Raw genomic sequence first — 6,000 nt, forward strand, 5'->3', positions numbered from 1 at the left:
TGCATGGAAGACAGGAAGAGGGGCCCAAGGCAAGGGGGACAGGAGCAGGTTGTGTCAGGGGTGTGAGCACAGAGCTCTGGGGTCTCAGTGGGTGCCTTTGCACTCTGGAGGCAGCACCCCAAAGAGCATCCTGGTCTTTGTGAGGGGTGGAGCTGAGAGCTGGGGTGAGTCCAGGACCCAAGGAGGTCATGGTAGCCTGAATTAGGTCAGAGGCATAAGGCTGTGAGGAAAGGGGAGTGGGGGCCGGCGATGGCGGCTCTGAAAAAGTGTCTGAGGGGAAGGATGGAGGAGTCCATTTCAATGACAGACGTTAAAGGGTCAGGATGGACCCCAGCTCTGTGGCCCAGGGAACAGAGGTGTGGGAAGTGCCCCTGGGTGTTTGGGACCCAGGCCCTGTGAAAATGGATGACCAGCATGTGTGTGAGCCTGGAGACTCGTCAGAGTGAGAGCGGGAATTGCTGACTAAGGGCAGAGCTCCAGGGCGGGTGCACACTGGGGCCACAGAGGCTGTTTTGTAGGAAGTAATGAGAAAGGGGGGGCCCTCAGAGGACCCGTGACATGGAATGCCCTGAGGGAGACTGCTAAAGTCTCAAACTGTGCATGCCTTAGGCTCCAAGGGGGTGGGGGGCTACCTCGAGTGCTTCCACAAGCCTTCACCATCCAAAGGGACCTTTTCCTGGGGAAACATAGTCTATTCGCTCTGGTTAGGTGTCTGGCTCTGAGGCCCCACCCCTCGCCATCTTGGTCGGCCTCTCCTCTCCCTAGATCTCAGCTTCTTGAGGGTATGGAGAGCTTCAGCCCCCCTCTCCCGGGGTCTTTGTCTGGATGTAGCTGGTGAAAGTGCTTTGGAAACTGAACAAAAGGAGAGTGTCGGAGCTCTTTCCTGTTGCATTTCAGCGTCTAGGGAGGCGAAGAGTGAAGAGGAGGAAACAGGCATCTGGCACGGAGCCAACACCTGGCGCCAGGTCAGTGGCAACCCCCTCAGCCACCTGTCGGCTGGACCCAAGTCACCGTGGTTAACGAGAGCATTACAGGGGCCGATGGTGAGACCGAGCGCGGGTGTGGTGCGGGGATGCGCGTGGCGTCGGCGCGCCACCTGGTGGGCAGTCTGGGGAAGGCACGGTCCCCTTGCTGCGGCGCAGTGGCCGCCTAGTGCCCCGCACAGACTGAAAAATGAACGGCCATCACTTAGGAGGGGAAGGCAGGAGGATCGAAAGTTCAAGATCACACTCAGATGTATATCTAGTTCGAGGTCAGCTTAGGTTACACGAACTCCCGTCCCTTACATGCCCCTCCCCAAAACGGTATGAATGGGAATGAAGTGCACCTGAGCTCCGAAGACAGATCCCCTGGTCCCTAGCCTGGACTCGTTCACCATCTTGGGCAGGTTATTTTTCACTTCTGTGCTCTTCATGGTGCTAATGTCGGGCAGACAGCAAGTGCTCAATGAGAGCTAGCTATTATAATACTCTGATTTGTTATCTGAGCACAGAATTCCAAGTGTCACTGAGGTGCTAGAGCTCATAAGGGGGGCGGCGCTGTCGGTGGCTGGCTATAGGGAAGACGTGGATGGACGGATGCAGGTCGTATATCTCGGGGCGCACACAGCCTCAGGCTCATCATTGTGAAGTGGGTCACCTGCGGCGAGGAATTTCACTTCCTTTGCACGAAGAGGACTCGGGGCTCCCAACGTCTGCAAGCTCTCCAGTCCCCAGGGCCGTCGGATTTGCCTCGTGGGTTGCAGACACACCAGCTCGAATTCAGGGACTCGAGGGTCTTTGAACCCCCATTGAACAATGTTGCCAGAACTCCCAAGTGGCAGCTCCTTCCACAGATCAATTCTTGTCACCTGCCAGGCCTTGTCACCTGCCAGGAGCTTCAACAATTCCGGGGGCCACTCCCCGGGAGAGAGGACACGCCTGGCTGCGCCTTCCATTTTCAGGCCTGTAGCGACGCCTGGCGACCAAAGGAAGAATAACTGCGCCGTCACCTGAGGGCTTTCGCCAGCTAGCTGAGAGGTCCTTCTGGGTGGGGTCCTGCTGGGCACCCTTGGATGGTGGTCAAGGGAAGCAGTACACACTCCCTGTGGGATCCTGGGTCACAAGGGCTCCCCAGAGTAGCCTTGACTGTGGCTTCTACTGGGCAGATGACATCTAGGACCATCAGATTCCAAATCCCATCAAAGACCCGGCAGAGGCATTTTAGGGCCCCAGGAAGGAGCAGAGCTGTGAGTGATAGCCAGAGAGACCTTAGGTCCTCAAAGGGAAGGATTTCCAGTGTTTGTCCCTATAGACTATTTGGGGTCATCCTTGTTCCCTTTCTGGTAATTCCAGCCTGCTCTGGTTTGTTGTCTGTTGCTGTGATACACACCGTGGTCAGAAACAACTTGGGGAAAGAATCTATTTCATGTACCCTTCCAGGGCACAGTCCGTCACTGGGAGAAGTCGGGGCAGGAACTCAAGCAGAGACCTTGGAGGAATGACACCCCAGATTCGTGTTCACCCAGCTTTCTTTCTTTCTTCCTTTCTTTCTTCCTTCCTTCCTTTCTTTCTTTCTTTCTTCCTTCCTTCCTTCCTTCCTTTCTTTTTTTTTTTTTTAAAGATTTATTATGTATACAGCCTTCTGTCTGCATGTCTGCCTGCAGGCCAGAAGAAGGCACCAGATCTCATTATAGATGGTTGTGAGCCACCATGTGATTGCTGGGAATTGAACTCAGGACCTCTGGAAGAGCAGCCAGTGCTCTTAACCACTGAGCCATCTCTCCAGCCCCTCAGCCATCTTTCTTATACCCTCTCAACCCCGTGTCCACAGGAGATTCCTCCTACAGTGAGCCAGGGCCCTCTTACACAAATTATCAATCAAGAAAATGCTCCCCCCCCCCCAGACTTGCTTACAGGCCACTCTGATGGGAGTGTTTTCTCAGCTGAGCTCTCCGCTTCTCAGATGTCTGTATCACGTTGACAAAAACAACAACAAAACAAAACAAAACAAAACAAAAAACTAGCACACAGCCCCTAAAGTTTTCAATGACAGGAGCAGGACAAAGGTGGATAAGCTTAGGAATGGCCACGGCCTGAAAAAGACCCCAGTCCGGGCTTCATTCTGGAGTGTCAGCTGCAGCCATGAGGCTTGAGGGAGAGGCAACAGGAAGGACACCTGGACCCGGCCATTCTGCCTCTGACCAGCCCCGGGTCACCAGGAGAGTGTGCCTACCAGCACTCATTTCATGCAAGCTCAGCACCTGTGTGCCAGGCCCCTGCAGCTGGGGGAAGGCCAGCGTCTACACGCTCCTGTAAGCTGGCCCGTCTCCGGTGAGTACCGACTTTCCCAGATAAAGACGCAAAACCATGCATGTCACGACTGATGATCAGTGGCCCCTGTGTTCTGCCTCCTGAAGGCCCCCATATTCACCCTCATGAGAATCTCCACACCAGCGTTGTGTGGACCCAATACACAGCAGGGTGGGCTGCAGGGCTCCACTGCCACTCCCAGGGTGGGGGTGGGGGTGGGGGTGCTGTCTGGTTTATCCTCCCATCAGCCTATTCCAACCCAAGCAAGGGAGTCAGAGTTTGGATGTGCGATCAGAGGGGTAGGCCCATGTAGTTGTCTTCCTGTTGTCTGGAACTCACCAAATCAAGTTAGTAAACATTGTCTGCATGTTCTCGTCTGTCTGTCCAACCCAGAGAGGAAGGTCCCATCCACTCCTGCCACGTTTTACATATGAGAGCACTGAGGCATGGAAGGATGAAACCAGGACCCCAGAACCAAAGCTAGTACCTCTTCAGCCTTGAGACTTTATTTTTGTCGTCTTTAAACTGGTGTAGGCAAGTGTGTGTGTGTGTGTGTGTGTGTGTGTGTCTGCATGTGGGAGTGTGCATGTGAGTGCAGGTGTCTGAGGAGACAGAGGCATCAGGTCCCCTGTAGCTGGAGTTATAGATTGATCTGCCTCATGGGTGCTGGGAACTGAACTCTGGTCCTCTGCAAGAGTTGTACCCTGCTCTAACCTCTGGGCCATCTCTCCACCACAAAATAGATATCTTAAGGTTTTACATTTATTTTATTTATGGCAAGGGGTATTGATTTTTCCACTTATGGCACAAAGTATCCCTTTATTCACTCATTGACATTTATTAATTATTTAATGTGCATGGGTGTTTTGTCTTTATGTATGTTAAAGATAATTTCTTTGAGGCTGGGCATAATTTAGGTGAAAGATAGACTCCCAGTGCTTGGAAGGCTGAGGCAAGAAGACTGGGCATTTGACGCTAGCCTGGACTTAGTGAGGCCCTTTCTCAACAAGTAAAAAAATGAAGCAAAACAAAAATCCACAAAATAAATAAATTGTTTGGGGGCAACAGAGAAATGCTAGGTTCCTGGCATTACGGGAGGGGGGGAGCATGCGTGCGTGTACACACACACACACACACACACACACACACACACACACCACACACACACACACACACCACACACACACACACACACACCACACACACACACACACCACACACACACACACCACACACACACACACACCACACACACACACACACCACACACACACACACACACCACACACACACACACACCACACACACACACACACACACACCACACACACACACACCACACACACACACACACCACACACACACACACACACCACACACACACACACACACACCACACACACACACACACACACCACACACACACACACACCACACACACACACACACACACCACACACACACCACACACACACACACACACACACACACACACACACACACACACACACTCCCACATGTGCAGACAGGATGTTGGCATGTCAGAGTAGTCCCTGCTTCTCAGGAGACGGGAGGTCTTTATTCATTTCTTTCCGTGTTGTTTTGTCAAATTCCCTGATAAAAAGCAAGCCCAGGGTTTACTTTGGCTCAGCTTTGAGAGCCAGGGTCATCACTGTAGGGAGCTGTGGCAACAAGAAAGGTCCTGGCAGCGGGAGTGGGAGGTGGCTGGACACATTGCCTTCAAAGTCAGGAAGCAGAGAGAGTGGATGCCCGCGCTCAGCTCCATTTTTGCCTGGGAACCCCAACCCAGCAGACCCTGCTGTTCCATCCCGAGCGGGTCTTCTATCTTCAGCTAAACGTCTCCGGATTTGCCCTCACTGACACACCCAAAGATGTGTCTCCCTCACGGTGGCTTGCTTCCAGATGTTCTGTTCCTGCTCATCTGGACAACATCTGGCTACCCTCCCTCTCCTCACCGCCTCTGCCTGGCCTCTGAGCCACCTGCAGCCCCTACCAGGCCCTCCCTGACCTTGCCACACTGTGCCCTTTACCTGACCTCTTCCTTTGCTTGGCCGGTGGGCACCCACCTGCTCACCCTTGGAGGCAAAACCTTGTTGAGAACTTGATTCTTGCCAGGGCTTTTCTGTTCATTACAGGTTACATAAGTCTGTTTTCATGCAAGCATATAATTAGATAATTACATAACGTACTCTGAGTTTCTCCTCACCTTCCTCCTGTACGCTCTTCTGTCTCAATACCCCCCCCAACATTGTTCATTTACATGGTTTCATTTCTACATACATGATCTTATGTACCTGGAATGTTTAGGCCACAAATGCTAGAAAATGTGGTATTTGTCTGAGACTGACAATTTATTTAATATGAGTATCTCCAGTTGTATCCATTTTTTCCCCACTGAAAACAGCATAACCCCATTCTTCTTAATGGTTGAGAAAAATTCTGTTGTGCCTGTAGACCACATTTTCTGGGTCCACTCCATTTTGACGGACGCCTCTGGACTTTAGCTATTGTGAGTAGCACTGCCTTAGACATTGGTGTGCAAACATCTCTACATTCTGCTGGCCTGGAGTCTGTGGGGTACAGGCAGAGGTGCGGCTTAGCTGGTAGATCTATTTTTCATTTTCTTTAGGGGGGGCCTCTCTATTGATTTCCATAGTGCCAGGCCAACTTACCCGACTTCTAGTTGTTT

This window comes from Peromyscus maniculatus, chromosome 8 (assembly GCF_049852395.1).
Source record: "Peromyscus maniculatus bairdii isolate BWxNUB_F1_BW_parent chromosome 8, HU_Pman_BW_mat_3.1, whole genome shotgun sequence".
Taxonomy (NCBI): Eukaryota; Metazoa; Chordata; class Mammalia; order Rodentia; family Cricetidae; genus Peromyscus; species Peromyscus maniculatus.